Source organism: Phocoena phocoena, chromosome 8, assembly GCF_963924675.1.
Source record: "Phocoena phocoena chromosome 8, mPhoPho1.1, whole genome shotgun sequence".
In the NCBI taxonomy this organism is placed as follows: domain Eukaryota; kingdom Metazoa; phylum Chordata; class Mammalia; order Artiodactyla; family Phocoenidae; genus Phocoena; species Phocoena phocoena.
In genome coordinates this window covers 31,430,208-31,450,722 of record NC_089226.1, presented here as the reverse complement: position 1 = coordinate 31,450,722, position 20,515 = coordinate 31,430,208, and the positions used below count along the sequence as shown (strand labels likewise).

The 20,515-nt window shown below is 38.5% G+C and overlaps 1 pseudogene; it reads right to left on the bottom strand.

Moving 5' to 3' along the window:
- Positions 1–19,338: 19,338 nt before the first annotated feature.
- On the bottom strand, positions 19,339–20,491 carry LOC136126887 (palmitoyltransferase ZDHHC4 pseudogene; annotated as a pseudogene).
- Positions 20,492–20,515: the final 24 nt, after the last annotated feature.

Sequence of the window (20,515 nt, the reverse complement as noted above, 5' to 3'; positions counted from 1 at the left end):
AGTTCCCTGAGCTATACAGTAGGTTCTCATTAGTTATCTATTTTACACATAGTATCAATAGTGTATATATGTGAATCCAAATCTCACTTCTTTTTAAAAGTTTTATTGAAATACATATAGTTGATTCACAATGTTGTGTTAGTTTCAGGTGTACAGCAAAGTGGTTCAGTTGTATAGATAGATATAAAAATATATATATTCTTTATTTACATTTGCTTCCATTATAGGTTATTACAAAGTATTGCGTATAGTTCCCTATGCTATACAGTAGATCCTTGTTGTTTATCTATTTTACATATAGTAATGTGTATATTTTAATCCAAAACTCCCAATTTATCCCTTCCTCCCCTCCCCTTTGGTAACCGCAAGTTTTTTCTATGTCTGAGTCTATTTCTGTTTTGAAACTAAGTTCATTTGTATCATTTTTAATATTCCACATATAAGTGATATCATATGATATTTGTCTTTCTCTATGTGACTTACCTCACTTAATATGATAATCTCTAGGTCCATCCATGTTGCTGCAAATGGCATTATTTCATTCTTTTTTATGGCTGAGTAATATTCCACTGTATATATGTAACACATCTTCTTTATCTATTCCTCTGTCAATGGACAGAGGTTGCTTCCACGTGTGTGAGGCAATTTTTAAAATTTTAGGCTGTGGAGGAGTAAGAATTCCTTTTGTGTAGGGGGGGTTGATCTTAATATTGAAGTCAGAGGCATAATCCATGAGGACAGAGGGCAATCAGAAGCAACAGAGGCAAGAGGCAGTCTTTCCCGCAGAGAAGAAGCTTGAGCTGTCAGAACACTCCTCTTGGAGGAAAAAAGCACAGGTGGAGGCTCCCAAGAGCTCTTTTCCCTATAGTGATGAGGCCACCTGGCAGTTCCTGAGGACTGGGACCCTGACACCTCAGTCACATGCAGTTGTCCCATGTAAAATGCACACTTTACATTCCTTCTTAATCTCCAGAACTTTCCTGAACAAGTTTCACTGAATTCTTGATCGGTAACAGTTTTAGGCTGTTTGAAAATTTCCTCTTGATCTGCATACTTCTTAATGCAATATTAAGTAGAAGCCACCCCAGTTCAATCTTTTACCGTGAGACCAAACATACCTTTTTTAGGTACTTGTTGGGATGGTTCTTTGCACAAGTCAAAAAAGAAGGATGCTCTCGGAGGTTACGAAGACAGTGCAAGTGTGGCAGGGACAGACTTGTCGGAATGAACACACTGTGGCATTCTGAACTAAACTCAAGGTGATCTCTATTCAAAGGCACTTTAAGAATTATGCATGACAATCAATTGTAACGTAAAAGGAATCTCTTAACACTTTTGTTAATAATTATTTTATCTAAAGTTAAAATAAAACATGATTTAGGCTTATTCATATTTATATTAACACAAATGTATATGTTAATATCACATGTGTATAATATGTATTTCTAATGTATGAACACATATGGATGAATGTATATATTCAGTGAATATACATATTGTTCATATATTGGAAATACACTCACCAAAATTTCCACTGATGGGTTGAAGCATTGAGGAAGTTTGAAAACTGCTTCTCTAGCCCTTCTCCTCGTCTGCTTATGAAACCTGAGGAGCTATTCACCTCAGTATTTTGCAGTGAGACAAGTAGGTTAGAGATGAATTTGTTTATCCCCCCAGAATAGCTATAAATGTGGTCGTAGAGACAATGTGGGTTTTTTGTAATCAGTGAAACTGAAGGAGCAAAGAGAGGATGCTAAAATGTCTTGCTTTTGTCCTAGAATGTTGTCCATAGACAACAACAATTTTTTAAAAAGGGAAAACTGAGGCCCAGAGAGGTTTATTAAATTGCTTAAGATAACAGATCTTATTACAAGCAAAGTAAGCATTTGAATTCAGGACTATTTGCCTTTAAATCTTGCCTCTTGCTATGAGAACTTGCTGCATTTGTTCTTTTCTTTATATTATTCTCAGAACATCATGGCCTTTTTCTCCAGCCTTTCCTTTATCCAAATTCTCTTTATCCCTCAGGACTCAGCCCCCATCTCTATGAAGCTTTACTGATGATGCCAGTGCTTATTAATCAAGCTCTTTTCCAAACTCCCGGTGTGAGCCTCGTTTGCTGAGGGTTTACTCTGTGTCAGATATACAGACATTTAAAAGTATCTCCCCTCACACATCATTATGAGTCATTGTGATAGGCAGAATAATGGCTCCCAAAGACGTCCCCACCCTAATCCCTGGAACCTATGAATATGTTACATGGCAAAAGGAATTTTGCAAATTAAGGTGATGGACCTTAAAAAAGAGGGGTTATCCTGGATTATTTGGCTGGGCCCAGTCTAATCACATGAGCCCTTAAAAGTGGAAAAAGAAGACACTAAAGGCAATCAGAGATGTGACAGAAGAAGATGCAGGAGAGATCCACAGCATGAAAGGGACTTGACCCACTGTTAGTATCTTTGAAGATAGAGTAAGCGGGGCCACATGCCAAGGAATATATCTGGTGTCTAGAACCTGGGAGCAGCCCTCAAATGACAGCAAAGGAAAGAAGACCCTAGTCCTACAACTGTAAGAATCTGAATTCTGCCCATATCCTGAATGAGCAGGAATGCATTCTCCCTTAGAGCTTTTAGAAAGGAATGCAGGCTTGTGGACACTTTGATTTCTACCTGGTGGGATCCGGAGCCCAGAATCCAGCCAAGCCCACCTGGGCTTTTGACCTAGATAACTGTGAGATAATAAATGTGTGTTGTCTTACGTTGCTAAATTTGTATAATTTGTTACAGCAGCAGAAAACTAATACAGTTGTTACCTACAATTTCCAAGTAAAAATTTGAGCCATAGAAGAGTTATGCTCACACAACTCCCAAGTGTCTGAACTGACTCAAATATGCCCTACTTCCTCTTGAATGGGCATGTTACATAGTCTCTTCTACTCTCTACGCAAGGGAGAGACCCATATCTTAAATATTTTATGCATCTATCTTCTCTATATTACCTGCTATAGTCTTGGACACACAGACATCCTAGAGGGTGGACATTTGATGAGCTTTCCAGATGCCCCATCAGTGAAGGACTCAGTACCCTGACAGCTGAGAGGGTTGTCAGTCGTGACCGTGAATCACAAGCCCCTTCAGAGATCATCCCAGCTATGGCGCCACCTTGCCCAAACACACACTCTTTGAGGGGTGGCCCACATGAAATGTCTAGTACATATCAGGGCATAAAGATCTGGCTGTGTTGACCCCCCAAGTTGGGACAATGCTGAAGGATCCTTATAGCTACAGAACTCCCCATGGGGTCAGCTGAGACTGTTGTTAAGCTTACCTTGTACATCCGTTACTCCCCACCCCATCCTGTTTCCATCTCCTTCCTTCCACAGGCCCATAGGTGTGGATCCCAAGGGTACTTTCTACTAAACATTTTGCAAGTTAATCTGCTTCCCAGGGAAACTAACCTGTGACATCTAACTTTTGGGTGGTTAGCGTATCTAAATGCTAGATCAAGTTTATTTTACCTGTTAATTTAGGTAAAATATTAGCTCCTTGCCACAAATTTCCAAAGTGTGCAGAAGACCTATTGGAATTGTTCTTGTAACTTCTATCCCTCATTTGATGAATCTGAGGGCTGCAGATGGCAAATTTTATAAATGGCCTCACTTTGGTCAGTGTTTTAATATGTACGTGTAATATAATAAACTAGGGTGCAATATAAGAAACGAGGCAGTATTTTTTTTAAAATTTTTATTATTATTATTATTTTTTGTGGTACGCGGGCCTCTTACTCTTGTGGCCTCTCCCGTTGCGGAGCACAGGCTCCGGACACGCAAGCTCAGCGGCCATGGCTCACGGGCCCAGCCGCTCCGCGGCATGTGGGATCCTCCCGGACCGGGGCACAAACCCGTGTCCCCTGCATCGGCAGGCGGACCCCCAACAACTGTGCCTCCAGGGAAGCCCCACGAGGCAGTATTCTTACACGAGGCATGCATCAGGCACTAGAGGGATAGAGGTACATTAGCATGCTTAAACAAAAGCCACAAATTTCATGATGAGCTGGGAGAATTATATACAAAGTTCATGAATACCTACCCTAATTTCCTCCCTGCCTCTGCAGCCTCGCTGCCATGTTCCTGGCCTGTGAGTTAATTTACTTGGGAGTGTTAAAACCAAAAGGTTCTTCAGCTGTGACTTTTTTCTTTCTTTTAGAAATCACCAGAGCCGGGCTTCCCTGGTGGCGCAGTGGTTGAGAGTCCGCCTGCCGATGCATGGAACACGGGTTCATGTCCCAGTCCGGGAAGATCCCACATGCTGCAGAGCGGCTAGGCCCGTGAGCCATGGCCACTGAGCCTGCGCGTCCGGAGCCTGTGCTCCGCAACGGGAGAGGCCACAACAGTGAAAGGCCCGCGTACAGCAAAAAAAAAAAATAAAAAGATTATTCACTGGAACTCACACACTGCTGGCTGGAGTGTACATTAGGACAACCCCTCTTGAAGATAATTTTTTGGTATATATTATATATTAAAGCTGAACATATACATAGATTATGAACCAACCATTCTACTCAAAGTTATATAGTCTTTTGTTAGTTTAAAAGATCACTGTCTTGGGAAATATGTTCCAAGTTCTAAAGAGCCAACTAACAAAGTTTTGAAATACAACCTAAGTATAACTTGAGGACTATTTTATATTTTATTAATAATGCTGTGGTTTGGTACTCTTTGGTACTTAAATTCCTGAGCCTTACTGGCTTGAAGTTTTTGGCATTCTGTGGTTAGGTTAGTCACATGGTCATGTTTTGGAATTTGGGGCTCTGTTATTAGAAGAATAGTTACATCTTGGGTTGACTTGAAATTGACTTGGAATTGGCTGACTTCCTCAAATAGACAAGAGTAAGTCCCATGATGCTAGGCCACTAGCAGAGTTTCTCGGTGTGACAAATGTCACATTGAAATGCTTGACAATTTTCACCATTGAGGACATTATTACTTGTGTAAAAACTAAACTCTCATCAAACTCTTACTTGGTGAGATTATACTCAATGTTCTCTTATTCTCTCCTCAGTAGAATTTTCACACTTGGTTGTAATGTTTTATGAATAAAGCCTTGTTGAAATACATTTTGGTGTAAGTATGAAATTGTTGGCTCATTCTACTTCTCTTCCTACCACTTTCCCTCTTCCTTTGTATCTCCTCTGTAATGTTTTTCGATATCTCATAAATATAAACATATATTATGACATACTTTGCAGATGACTTTTAGTTTGAAAACTTGCTGAATGACATTGTTGATATGATAAAAAGTTTGAATTTAAGGCACATCATTTTGAATGGCTCCATTCTATGGACCAGGGCTACCCAAAATGTGCTCCACAGGGCAATGCCGGTCTGGGATCTGCTTGCTACCAGTCTGATGACATGCATACAGAACTTGAGGGTAAGCATTTATAAGCTTATATAAGCAATTTCTCAGAGTAATTTTACATCTGTTGAGTATGTCTGTAATAATATCTTCCAAAGAGAAGCAAGTGGTTTGTCTCATGCTGTTGCTTCTCTTCCTCTTTTTCTTCCTCCCCACCTTCCTTCTCCTCCTCCTCTTCCTCATCATCCTCTTTCTCCTCCTCCTTCTCTTCCCCCTCCTCCTTCTTTCTTTTCTTCTTCTTGTCCTCCTTGTCCTTCTCCTCCTCTAGATATAAAAGTCCATGATATTTACGTAAGGTACATAAACAATTGTTCCTCTCAGTCAATGCAATGGTAACTTAGTTTAAACCATTGTTGGAGGAGGTCATGAGAGGACATGACTGCTGGTTGACCCGTGAACTGGACCTGGGCAATCAGAGGATCCTCACTCCTCCCCTGTCCCTGGAATGTATGTTCTGCCCACTGCTCCCAATGCTGGAGCCATTTTCAAGGATGCAGCCTTGAGAGAGCCTGTGCTGTTGAGATCACGTGGACTGGATATGTGAGTTTGACTGAACCCAGTTAAGACCTCTGTATAAACAAGGTTCTGGGGGCAGGTGCAGAGATCTACTCACCTTGCGGTCGCCCAAGACAAGCCTCGTATGTAAGTTCCCTTGCTTATCAAATCTGCCACCTACCAGTCTGGAGTGATCTTCCTTTCTTCAGTCTCTCTTTGCTTTCCGTGTGTGGGAGCCAGTTTCAATTTTCACCCAGGGAACTCCTGAGGTTGTGAACCTGTAACAGGGAAGAACCAAATCTGACTACATGTTGGATCTGTTTCTTTTACTTTAACCTTTGCTTTCCACTGCTTTTGTTCACTAAAAGGATACTGTCTATACATAATGGCCTGCCTCAGGGGAACACTTCCCCTTTGCCTGAATGTTAAACCAACGTGCCTTTGTTCAGGGAAGCATCCTGACCCTGTCCACCTGTGGATGGCTGCAAGAAAGAAGAAATTAACACATCCCCTTCCCGAGGCTGGCCATTCTAGGGGACAGTTGCAAATCTTATGCCTTTTTTACTTTCCTTCTTCATCTGCCCGTCTCTGTTCTATAAAAGGAATTGACATCAAATCCCGACAAGATGGTTTTTTGGAGATACTAGTCTGCCATTTTCTTGGTCTGTGGGCTTTCCAAATAAAGCTGTATTCCTTGCCTCAACACCTCATCTCCCGCTTTACTGGCCTGTCGTGCAGCAAGCAGAACGAGCTTGGACTCAGTAACAAACCAACAACCATTATTTAAAATACCCCGTTTCCTCTGTTGCTCCATTAAAAAAAATTCCGTTTTGCAACCTGCATTCTTCATTGAATAAAGTCCAGTTCTTCAGCTTGATCTCCTGGATCTTTCATAACATAGCCTAATATAAGTCTGAACTCATAATTCTCATAAAAAGTTATATAATTTCTCCTTATTGTCTTTTTAAACCATTTCCGTTCCCAGAATGTGTTCTCTGCTTATGTATTTATTAATTTATTCACTCATCTAATGAATATTTATTTAGCATCTACTAGATGCTAGGCAATGGGTTCCTGCCACTCAGTAGTTTAATAACTAGTACTTCAAATACGTACCTGTTTTTAGGGGACTAGCTCAAGTCTTGCCTTCTCCATGAGGTGCAATTAGAAAAAGTACTGCCTATCATCAGAAAAGTTGAGAGTCAGAAGACTTGGCTGTAAATCCCAGCTGGTCAAGTTACTTTACTCCTTGAGTCTCATTTGCATATTCACCTGTGAAATGGGGATGATAGTGATTTTTCTTCATGTAGATTTATCTTAAAAAAAAAGATTATGTGGACTAATGATGTAAAAATGTCTGGCATAACACGAAGTCACTCAATGCTATTTTCCTCTATTCTCCTATGAAAAATTTTGCTTTTTATTAACTCTGCCACCAAAGGCTTTTTTTTTTTCTGCCCTCTACATCATACACATTCTAAATTAGTTCCTTTAACTGGTACTATCTTTCTATTCCAACTTCCCCTTTTGCTGGAATCCTCCCCCACCCTCCCTTCCTTTCTCATCTGCCCCAATTCTATATATTTTTTCAGGATGGGATTCAAAACCTCGCTCCTCTGTAACTACTCACAGGTCCCTTGACTTTCTGGCATTTTCTTATAGAACTCCTTCAGCTCTTAGTCATGTTATCTTGGGTGTTGTTGGCCATCTTATTAACTCCATCTTGTCTGTCTAATGAAAATAAATATTCTTTGATGGCAAAGAGAATGTCTTATATGTTTATATTCTTCTACTCCCTGGAGTACAGAGCATATGATAGGTAGTTTAAAAATCCAGCAGAACCTTGACACTGGTGAAGGACATTGATTGGTAAGCCACGCTATAATGCAGATGCCCAGTGGCTACCAGGATCTAGTGCTCAAGTGCTCCTCTCATGCACACCATCCTCACAATGCCACTGCACCCAGTTTTTCCCTTAGCAAAATAATGAAGCCATGACCTTGGACATTCTGTGCTTGCAAGAAGCTGAAATTTCAAGAGTAAAAGCTTCAGATTCCAAGGGTATCTTATGCATGGAAAAATTCTTATTTGGCCAATTATACTGGCATTGTACTGCTTCAGCAAGAGACATATCTCCAAATACCTGTCAAGTGTGGGTTGAAAGCCTGGTTGCTGGGTAAATATAGACAAGGGAATAACTGCTAGTTCCTGCCTGGAGGCTCTGGACCTGCCTGCATTTTCCCAGCTCTGAAGGAGCAGATGCCAAGCACTCCTTTAGGTGCTCAGTGAACTTCCAGAGGCCACATCAGCTGTCTTCAAAAGTCCCGCTCCAGGAAGTGTCCTTTCTCAAATATTCCATCTTTCAGTAGCTCTACCCAGTAACCAACTTTCTGAAGAATAGTGTCTGGCAAGATGGAAGGATAAAGCAGTGTTTTGACCTAGAAAGCTGTCTTGTATTTAATTTGAACTTTATTTATGTTGATTTTATTTGTAAAAATTACTTCAAAAGGAAAGAAAATAAATTCAAATTTCCACCATAATATTAGGAACTAATATTAGAAATAACATTCAAATTATGGCTAACCCTAATGGAATGCTTATAACGTACCTGTATAGATTTTCTTAGCCCAGATAGATATATGAAAGCACACTGCAGGCTCAAAATCCAGCTGAAAAAAGAATTAATTACAGATAGCCTCATCCACCAGAGGGCAGACAGCAGAAGCAAGAAGAACTACAATCCAGCAGCCTGTGAAACAAAAACAACATTCACAGAAAGATAGACAAGATGAAAAGGCAGAAGGCTATGTACCAGATGAAGGAACAAGATAAAACCCAAGAAAAACAACTAAATGAAGTGGAGATAGGCAAACTTCCAGAAAAAGAATTCAGAATAATGATAGTGAAGATGATCCAGGACCTTGGAAAAAGAATGGAGACAAAGATCTAGAAGATGCAAGAAATGTTTAACAAAGACCTACAAGAATTACAGAACAAACACAAACAAACAGAAATGAACAATACAATAACTAAAATGAAAAATACACTAGAAGGAATCAATACCAGAATAACTGAGGCAGAAGAATGGATAAGTGACCTGGAAGACAGAATGGTGGAATGCACTGCCATGGAAAAGAATAAAGAAAAAAGAATAAAAAGAAATGAGGACACCCTAAGACACCTCTGGGACAACATTAAATGCAACAATATTTGCATTATAGGGGTCTCAGAAGGAGAAGAGAGAGAGAAAGGACTCGAGAAAATATTTGAAGAGATTATAGTTGAAAAATTCCCTAACATGGGAAAGGAAATAACCCCCCAAGTCCAGGAAGTGCAGAGAGTCCCAGGCAGGATAAAGCCAAGCAGAAACACACTGAGACATATAGTAATCAAACTGACAAAAATTAAAGACAAAGAAAAATTATTGAAAGCAACAAGGGAAAAATGACAAATAACATACCAGGGAACTCCCATAAGGTTAACAGCTGATTTCTCAGCAGAAACTCTACAAGCCAGAAGGGAGTGGCATGATATATTTAAAGTGATGAAAGGGAAGAACCTAAAACCAAGATGACTCTACCCGGAAAGGATCTCATTCAGATTTGATAGAGAAAACAAAACCTTTATAGACAAGCAAAAGCTGAGAGAGTTCAGCACCACCAAACCAGCTTTACAACAAATGCTAAAGGATATTCTCTAGGCAAGAAACACAAGAGAAGGAAAAGACCTACAATAACGAACCCAAAACAATTAAGAAAATGGGAATAGGAACATACATATCGATAATTACCTTAAATGTAAATGGACTAAATGCTCCCACCCAAAGACACAGATTGGCTGAATGGATACTAAAACAAGACCCATATATATGCTGTCTACAAGAGACCCGCTTCAGACATAGAGACACATACAGACTGAAAGTAAGGGGATGGAAAAAGATATTCCATGCAAATGGAAACCAAAAGAAAGCTGGAGTAGCAATTCTCATATCAGACAAAATAGACTTTAAAATAAAGACTATTAGAAGAGACAAAGAAGGACACTACATAATGATCAAGGGATTGATCCAAGAAGAAGATATAACAATCGTTAATATTTATGCACCCAACATAGGAGCACTTCAATACATAAGGCAAATACTAACAGCCATAAAAGGGGAAATCGACAGTAACACATTCATATTAGGGGACTTTAACACCCCACTTTCACCAATGGACAGATCATCCAAAATGAAAATAAATAAGGAAACACAAGCTTTAAATGGTACATTAAACAAGATGGACTTAATTGATATTTATAGGACAGTCCATCAAAAAACAACAGAATATACATTTTTCTCAAGTGCTCATGGAACATTCTCCAGGATCGATCATACCCTGGGTCACAAATCAAGCCTTGGTAAATTTAAGAAAATTTAAATTGTTTCAAGTATCTTTTCTGACCAGAATGCTATGAGACTAGATATCAATTACAGGAAAAGATCTGTAAAAAATACAAACATATGGAGGCTAAACAATACACTACTTAATAACGAAGTGATTACTGAAGAAATCAAAAAGGAAATAAAAAAATACCTAGAAACAAATGACAATGAAAACACGATGACCCAAAACCTATGGGATGCAGCAAAAGCAGTTCTAAGAGGGAAGTTTATAGCAATACAATCCTACCTTAAGAAACAGAAAACATCTCGAATAAACAACCTAACCTTGCACCTAAAGCAATTAGAGAAAGAAGAACAAAAAACCCCCAAAGTTAGCAGAAGGAAAGAAATCATGAAAATCAGATCAGAAATAAGTGATAAAGAAATGAAGGAAACAATAGCAAAGATCAATAAAACTAAAAGCTGGTTCTTTGAGAAGATTAACAAAATTGATAAACCATTAGCCAGACTCATCAAGAAAAAAAGGGAGAAGACTCAAATCAACAGAATTAGAAATGAAAAAAGAGAAGTAACAACTGACACTGCAGAAATACAAAAGATCATGAGAGATTACTACAAGCAACTCTATGCGAATAAAATGGACAACCTGGAAGAAATGGACAAATTCTTAAAAATGCACAACCTGCCAAAACTGAATCAGGAAGAAATAGAAAATATGAACAGACCAATCACAAGCACTGAAATTGAAACTGTGATTAAAAATCTTCCAACAAACGAAAGCCCAGGACCAGATGGCTCCACAGGCGAATTCTATCAAACATTTAGAGAAGAGCTAACACCTATCCTTCTCAAACTCTTCCAAAATATATCAGAGGGAGGAACACTCCCAAACTCATTCTATGAGGCCACAATCACCTTGATAGCAAAACCAGACAAGGATGTCACAAAGAAAGACAACTACTGGCCAATATCACTGATGAACATAGATGAAAAAATCCTCAACAAAATACTAGCAAACAGAATCCAACAGCACATTAAAAGGACCATACATCATGATCAAGTGGGGTTTATTCCAGGAATGCAAGAATTCTTCAATATATGCAAATCAATCAAAGTGATACACCATATTAAAAAATTGATGGAATAAAACCATATGATGATTTCAATAGATGCAGAGAAAGCTTTTGACAAAATTCAACACCCATTTATGATAAAAACCCTGCAGAAAGTAGGCATAGAGGGAACTTTTCCTCAACATAATAAAGGCCATATATGACAAACCCACAGCCAACACCATCCTGAATGGTGAAAAACTGAAAGCATTTCCACTAAGATCAGGAACAAGACAAGGTTGCCCACTCTCACTATTCTTATTCAACATTGTTTTGGAAGTTTTAGCCACAGCAATCAGAGAAGAAAAGGAAATAAAAGGAATCCAAATCAGAAAAGAAGAAGTAAAGCTGTCACTGTTTGCAGATGATATGATAGTATACATAGAGAATCCTAAAGATGCTACCAGAAAACTACTAGAGCTAAACAATGAATTTGGTAAAGTAGCAGGATACAAAATGAATGCACAGAAATCTCTGTCATTCCTATACACTAATGATGAAAAATCTGAAAGTGAAATCAGGAAAACACTCCCATTTACCACAAAAAGAATAAAATATCTAGGAATAAACCTAAGGAGACAAAAGACCTGTAAGCAGAAAATCATAAGGCACTGATGAAAGAAATTAAAGATGATACAAATAGATGGAGATATATACCATATTCTTGGATTGGAAGAATCAACATTGTGAAAATGACTATATTACCCAAAGCAATCTACAGATCCAATGCAATCCCTATCAAATTGCCACTGGCATTTTTCACAAAACTAGAACAAAATATTTCACAATTTTTATGGAGACACAAAGGACCCCGAATAGCCAAAGCATTCTTGAGAATGAAAAACGGAGCTGGAGGAATCAGGCTTCCGGACTTCAGACTATACTACAAAGCTACAGTAATCAAGACAGTATGGTACTGGCACAAAAACAGAAAGATCAATGGAACAGGATAGAAAGCCCAGAGATAAACCCACACACATATGGTCACCTTATCTTTGATAAAGGAGGCAGGAATGTGCAGTGGAGAAAGGACAGCCTCTTCAATAAATGGTGCTGGGAAAACTGGACAGGTACATATAAAAGTATGAGATTAAATCACTCCCTAACACCATACACAAAAATAAGCTGAAAATGGATTAAAGACCTAAATGTAAGGCCAGAAACTATCAAACTCTTAGAGGAAAACATAGGCAGAACACTCTATGACATAAATCACAGCAAGATCCTTTTTCACCCACCTCATAGAGAAATGGAAATAAAAACAAAAATAAACAAATGGGACCTAATGAAGCTTCAAAGCTTTTACGCAGCAAAGGAAACCACAAACAAGACCAAAAGACTACCCTCAGAATGGGAGAAAATGTTTGCAAATGAAGCAACTGACAAAGGATTAATCTCCAAAATTTATAAGCAGCTCATGCAGCTCAATAACAAAAAAACAAAGAACCCAATCCAAAAATGGGCAGAAAACTAAATAGACATTTCTCCAAAGTAGATATACAGACTGCCAACCAACACATTAAAGAAAGCTCAACATCATTCATCATTAGAGAAATGCAAATCAAAACTACAATGAGATATCATCTCACACCAGTCAGAATGGCCATCATCAAAAAATCTAGAAACAATAAATGCTGGAGAGGATGTGGAGAAAAGGGAACACTCTTGCACTGCTGGTGGGAATGTGAATTGGTACAGCCACTATGGAGAACAGTATGGAGGTTCCTTAAAAAACTACAAATAGAACTACCATATGACCCAGCAATCCCACTACTGGGCATATACCCTGAGAAAACCATAATTCAAAAAGAGTCATGTACGAAAATATTCATTGCAGCTCTATTTACAATAGCCCAGAGATGGAAAGAACTTAAGTGTCCATCATTGGATGAGTGGATAAAGAAGATGTGGCACATATATACAATGGAATATTACTCAGCCATAAAAGGAAACAAAATTGAGCTCTTTGTAATGAGGTGGATGGACCTAGAGTCTGTCATACAGAGTGAAGTAAGTCAGAAAGAGAAAGACAAATACCGTATGCTAAAACATATATATGGAATTTAAGAAAAAAATGCCATGAATAACTTAGGGGCAAGACAGGAATAAAGATGCAGATCTACTAGAGAATGGACTTGAGGATATGGGGAGGGGGAAGGGTAAGCTGTGACAAAGTGAGAGAGTGGCATGTATATAGGCATGTATATATATACACTCCCAAATGTAAAATAGATAGCTAGTGGGAAGCAGCCGCATAGCACAGGGAGATCAAGTCAGTGCTTTGTGACCACCTAGAGGGGTGGGATAGGGAGGGTGGGAGGGAGGGAGATGCAAGAGGGAAGAAATATGGGAACATATGTATATGTATAGCTTATTCACTTTGTTATAAAGCAGAAACTAACACACCAGTGTAAAGCAATTATACTCCAATAGAGATGTAAAAAAGTCACCTTAGGGGGAAAAAAAAAAAGACAAGGAAGGACACTACATAATGCTAAGGGAACATTCCTAGAAGAAGATATAACAATTATAAACATTTATCCACCCAACATAGGAGCACCTCAGTACATAAGGCAACTGCTAAAGCTATAAAAGAGGAAATCGACAGTAACACAATAATAGTGGGGGATTTTAACACCTCACTTACACGAATGGACAGATCATCCAAACAGAAAATTATTAAGGAAACACAAGCTTTAAATGACACAATCGACCAGATAGATTTAATTGATATTTATAGGATGTTACATCCAAAAACAGCAGATTACACTTTCTTCTCAAGGGCACATGTAACATTCTCTAGGATAGATCACATACTGGGTCATAAAGCAGGCCTCAGTAAATAGAAGAAAATTGAAATCATATCAAGCATCTTTCCTGACCACATTGCTATGAGACTAGAAATCAATTACAGGGGAAAGAAACGTAAAACACACAAGCACATGGAGGCTAAACAATATGTTACTAAATAACCAAGAGATCACTGAAGAAATCAAAGAGGAAATCAGAAAATGTCTAGAGACAAATTAAAACGAAAACAATATGATCCAAAACCTATGGGATGCAGCAAAAACAATTCTAAGAGGGAAGATTATAGCAATACAAGCCTACCTCAAGAAACAAGAAAAATCTCAAATAAACAATCTAACCTTACACATAAAGGAACTAGAGAAAGAAGAACAAACAAAACCCAGTTAGTAGAAGGAAAGAAATCATAAAGATCAGAGCAGAAATAAGTGAAATAGAAATAAAGAAAACAATAGCAAAATCAGTAAAACTAAAAGCGGGTTCTTTGAGAAGATGCTAAATAAAATTGATAAATCATTAACCAGACTCATCAAGAAAAAGAGGGAGAGGACTCAAGTCAATAAAATTAGACATGGGGCTTCCCTGGTGGCACAGTGGTTGAGAGTCCGCCTGCCAATACAGGGGACACGGGTTCGTGCCCTGGTCCGGGAAGATCCCACATGCCATGGAGTGGCTGGGCCCGTGAGCCATGGCTGCTGAGCCTGCGTGTCTGGAGCCTGTGCTCTGCAATGGTAGAGGCCACAACAGTGAGAGGCCCGTGTATCGCAAAACAAAAAAATAAAGTAAAAATAAAAATAATAAAATAAATACAATTAAATAAAAATAAAATTAAACATGTAAAAGGAGAAGTTACAACAGACACCACAGAAATACAAAGCATCCTAAGAGACTACTACAAGCAACTCTATGCCAATAGAATGGACAACCTGGAAGAAATGGACTAATTCTTAGAAAGGTATATCCTTCCAAGACTAAACCAGGAAGAAATAGAATATAAGAACAGACCAATCACAAGTAGTGAAATTGAAACTGTGATTAAAAATCTTCCAACAAACAAAAGTCCAGGACCAGATAGCTTCACAGATGAATTCTATCAAATATTTAGAGAAGAGCTAACACCCATCCTTCTCAAAGTCTTCCAAAAAGTTGCAGAGGAAGGCACATTCCCAAATTCATTCTATGAGGTCACCATCACCCTGATACCAAAACCAAAGATACTAAAAAAAATTACAGACCAATATCACTGATGAATATAGATGTGAAAATCCTCAACAAAATACTAGCAATCAGAATCCAACAACACATTAAAAGGATCATACACCATGATCAAGTGGGATTTATCCCAGGGGTGCAAGGATTCTTCAATACATGCATGTCAATCAATGTGATACACCATATTAAGAAATTAAAAATAAAAACCATATGATCATCTTAATTGATGCAGAAAAAGGTTTGACAAAGTTCAACACCCATTTATGATAAAAACTCTCCAGAAAGTGGGCATTGAGGGAACCTACCTCAACATAATAAAGGCCATATACGACCAATCCACAGCAAATACCACTCTCAATGGTGGAAAACTGAAACCATTTCCTCTAAGATTAGGAACAAGGCAAGGATGTCCAGTTTAGCCACTGTTATTCAACACAGTTTTGGAAGTCCTAGCCACAGCAATCAGAGAAGAAAAAAAATAAAGGGAATTCAAATTAGAAAAGAAGAAGTAAAACTGTCAATGTTTGTAGATGACATGATACTATACATAAAAAATCCTAAAGATGCCACCAGGAATCTGGTGCCACCAGGAATTCATAGAGCTAATCAATGAATTTGGTAAAGTTGCAGGATACAAAATTAATGCACAGAAACCTCTTGCATTCCTATATTTTAAGGATGAAAAGAAATTAAGGAAACACTCCCATTTACCATTGCTACACAAAGAATAAAATACGTAGGAAGAAAGCTACCTAGGGAGACAAAAAACCTTTATGCAGAAAACTATAAGACACTGATGAAAAAAATTAAAGATGATACCCATGGATTGAGAGATATACCATGTTCTTGGATTGGAAGAATCAATATTGTGAAAATGACTATCCTACCCAAAGCAATCTACAGATTCAATGCAATCCCTATCAAATTACCAATGGTATTTTTTACAGAACTAGAACAAAAATTTTCACTGTTTGTATGGAAACACAAAAGACCCCAATGGCCAAAGTAATCTTGAGAAAGAAAAACTGAGCTGGAGGAATCAGGTTCCCAGACTTCAGACTATACTACAAAGCTACAGTAATCAGGACTGTATGGTACTGACACAAAAACAGAAATATAGATTAGTGGAACAGGGTAGATAACTCAGAGATAAACCCAAGCACATATGTTCACCTTATCTTTGATAAAAGAGGCAAGAATATACAATGGAGAAAAGACAGTCTCTTCAATAAGTGATGCTGCGAAAACTGGACAGCTACATGTAAAAGAATGAAATTAGAACACTCCCTAACAGCATACACAAAAATAAACTCAAAAAGGATTAAAGATCTAAATGCAAGTACAGACACTATAAAACTCTTAGAGGAAAACATAGGCAGGACACTGTGACATAAATCACAGCAAGATTCTTTTGATCCACCTCCTAGAGAAATGGAAATAAAACCAAAAATATACAAATGGGACCTAATGAAGCTTAAAAGCTTTTGCACAGCAAAGGAAACTATAAACAAGATGAAAGACAACCCTCAGAATGGGAGAAAATATTTGCAAATGAATCAATGGACAAAGGATTAATCTCCAAAATATTTAAACAGGTCATGCAGCTCAATATCAAAAAAACAAACAACCCAATCCAAAAACGGGCAGAAGACCTAAATAGACATTTCTCCAAAGAAGACTTAGAGGTGGCCAAGAAGCACATGAAAAGCTGCTCAACATCACTAATTATTAGGGAAATACAAATCAAAACTACAGTGAGGTATGACCTCACACCAGTTAGAATGGGCATCATCAGAAATCTACAAACAACAAATGCTGGTGAGGGTGTGGAGAAAAGGGAACCCTCTTGCACTGTTGGTGGGAATGTAAATTGATACAGCCACTATGGAGAACAGTATGGAGGTTCTTTAAAAAACTTAAAAGAGAATTACCATATGACCCAGCAATCCCATTATTAGGCATATACCTAGAGAAAACCATAATTCAAAAAGACACATGCACCCCAATGTTCATTGCAGCACTATTTACAATAGCCAGGTCATGGAAGCAACCTAAATGTCCAATGACAGAAGAATGAATAAAGAGGTGTGGTACATATATACAGTGGAATATTACTCAGCCATAAAAAGGAATGAAATTGGGTCATTTGTAGAGACGTGGATGGATCTAGAGATTGTCATACAGAGTGAAATAAGTCAGAAAGAGAAAAACAAGTATCATATATTAACGCATATATGTGGATCCTAGAAAAATGGTACAGATGAACCAGTTTGCTGTTCAGAAATAGAGACACAGATGTAGAGAACAAACTTATGGACACCAAGGGGGGAAAGTGGCAGGGGGTGGGGGGTTGTGGTGTGGAAAAAAAAGAGAATTAATTATATAGGCCTTAATAAATTGATATTGGAAACTTTTTTTCATTACTTATTTTAAATTTCAAAAACAATTATGAGACTTGAAAATCGAGAAAAAAGAGAGCACTAAGTATTCTTTCAGTGGACTGGTCCTTAGTGTTCTCTAGCTGATCCTCCATGGATTATTTGGTTGTATTTGATTATTTCACTGTCTGGTTGACTAATCTATTTCATAGCTGTTTAGGGATAGAAACTAAGTTGTAGAAAACCGATAACAATCTATGTTTTTCCAGTCCAGAGTAATGCAAACAGTCTTGTCCATAGAAATGCAAAGACTCTAAAAAACAAAACTAATGAAGAGGGGCTTCCCTGGTGGCGCAGTGATTGAGAGTCCGCCTGCCGATGCAGGGGACACGGGTTCGTGCCCCTGTCCGGGAAGATTCCACATGCCATGGAGCAGCTAGGCCCGTGAGCCATGGTCCCTGAGCCTGCGCGTCCGGAGCCTGTGCTCTGCAACAGGAGAGGCCACAACAGTGAGAGGCCCGCGTACTGCAAAAAAAAAAAAAAGAAATGATGAAAGAGTCTCATAGAAACAGTGAATAAACTGGTGGTTGCCAGAGAGGAGGGGGAGGGGCTTTGGACCAAATAGGTGCAGGGGATTAAGAGGTACAAAACTTCCAGATAGAAAATAAATGTCAAGGGGATACAATGTACAGCATATGAATTATAGCCAATAATATTTTAATAACTTTGTATGGTGAGAGATGGTTACTAGACTTATCATGGTGATCAATTCATAGTGTATATAAATGTCAAATCATTATGTTATACACCTGAAACTAATATAATATTATATGTCAACCATACTTCAATTAAAAAAATTAAAAAAAAGGAATGCAATGGCATATTGTCTCATAGAGATAAAACTTTTAAATGTAAAATTTATATTTAATTGACCTATAAAATTTTAACCAGTTTTGCGTTTATTAACAAAATCACTTCAATATTCCTATTTGCCCATATATATTCTCCAAAATCTCTTACTAGTACACTCATTAATTAATTGAATAAACAAATTCTTTGACGTATGTTTATTTTATGTTTGTTTGAGAGTCATAATTTTACCTTTTAGAAAATTATAGTTTGGCAGTTTGGGAGGTTACACTGAGAAGCCCAAGTGGGCTGTCTTGGCAAAGTATCAAGTAATCCGCATTTCTGGAGAAGTTCACTAATGTTTATATAACCTGGACACATCCTTTCTTGGCCTCCAGAGTGAATTCCAAGTAATGATAGAATTTTAGCTTTGCTTACTCTGTTTCTCTAGTTTTTCTTCTCTGTCTACTGATTTTTTTTTCTGACTTTCCCATAGTCAACAATATATTCCTAAGTGGTTGCATCAGTGACTGGAAATTTGGTTTTATAGCATAACCATTTGATGATGTTTCTAGATGATGCAGATGAATTCTCTGTTGTGTGAGAAACAACAGAGAAACTGATTGGTTAGTCTTTTTTGTTTGTTTTTCTGTTCATCTATATTTTCGTGAGCTCACATCAATTCAGAATTTTGTGCCCCCTGGGAAAGAGGATAACTCTTTAAGATCGAGACCAGTTTGTCTTTGTATTTCTGTGTTTATCCTCGACTGGGTTGAGGTGTGAGACTGAAGCCATAAGTTCACACTCTTCCCATCCTTATTTCTTCTTTCCTTCATGATGTGCAGCAGCAGGTAAGAGATCTCTTGAAGGTTACTCCAAAGCCCATGGAAGGGAATGTTGTGGTAAACCTCGGGCTCTGCTGATGGGGGCCGGGCCATCTAGGAGCAATGTTGGCACCAGGCTTGGTCACCTCTCTACCACTTGTGGCGGCTAAGTACAGACAGAACACAGGTAGCTTCCCAGGAGGAAGCTCAGCACCACAACAAACCCCAACAAGAAGACAATCCTTGGGAAGTTCAGGAACAGGTGCTGAATAAGAAAGACAGTGTCAACAACCTGCAAGTGTCCAAGGTCATCAACTTAAGTCACCAGGTACAAGTCAGACACCACCAACTGGACCAGAAACAGTGCTCTCCACAGCCGTGGTGGCAGCTTAGGCTGTCACCATCAAGAGAAAGAAGAGGAAGTACCTGGTGTTCCAGGCCCCAATGCAGTTGTTCACCCACACACAGTGATGGTCAAACTGATGTACACACCAGTTATACATGCTGCTGTGCTTGGATCATGCTGGTTTCCTTAAATCACATGTGGAGCGCTTCACGTTCTTTGGGAACATCACTTCATCGAATTCATAAACTTGAAGAAATAGTAATTCGTTTGCTTTTGTTATGGTACCAGGGTTGGTTACACAACTTAGGGCAAAAACAAACAAACAAAACAGGTTTACAAAGAGCAGCAGATAAGGCAGAAAAAGGTAATACAAGGAGAACTCCAGCTCTTGACAAAGGCAAAATATTTCCCAGGTGTATTTGGCATAAACTATCCCTTGCAAGATGAGATGCAGGATAACGAAGGTGTGGTTCCATGTATGAAAGTGGTAATGAAGCAATCTCACTATGGCTGTCCAAAGGCATTCTGGAATCATACAGGAAAAAGAATCTGTGCTCCTCCTCTGACCAGGCCTTTCAAGCAATGGGTTTTTGAGCAGATGCAGATTGTAACAACACCAATCAGCACCAAAGCCAGGTAGAAGAAGAAGAGAACCAGAAAGTCCATCCTGGGGGAGGTGATTCAGGGTCC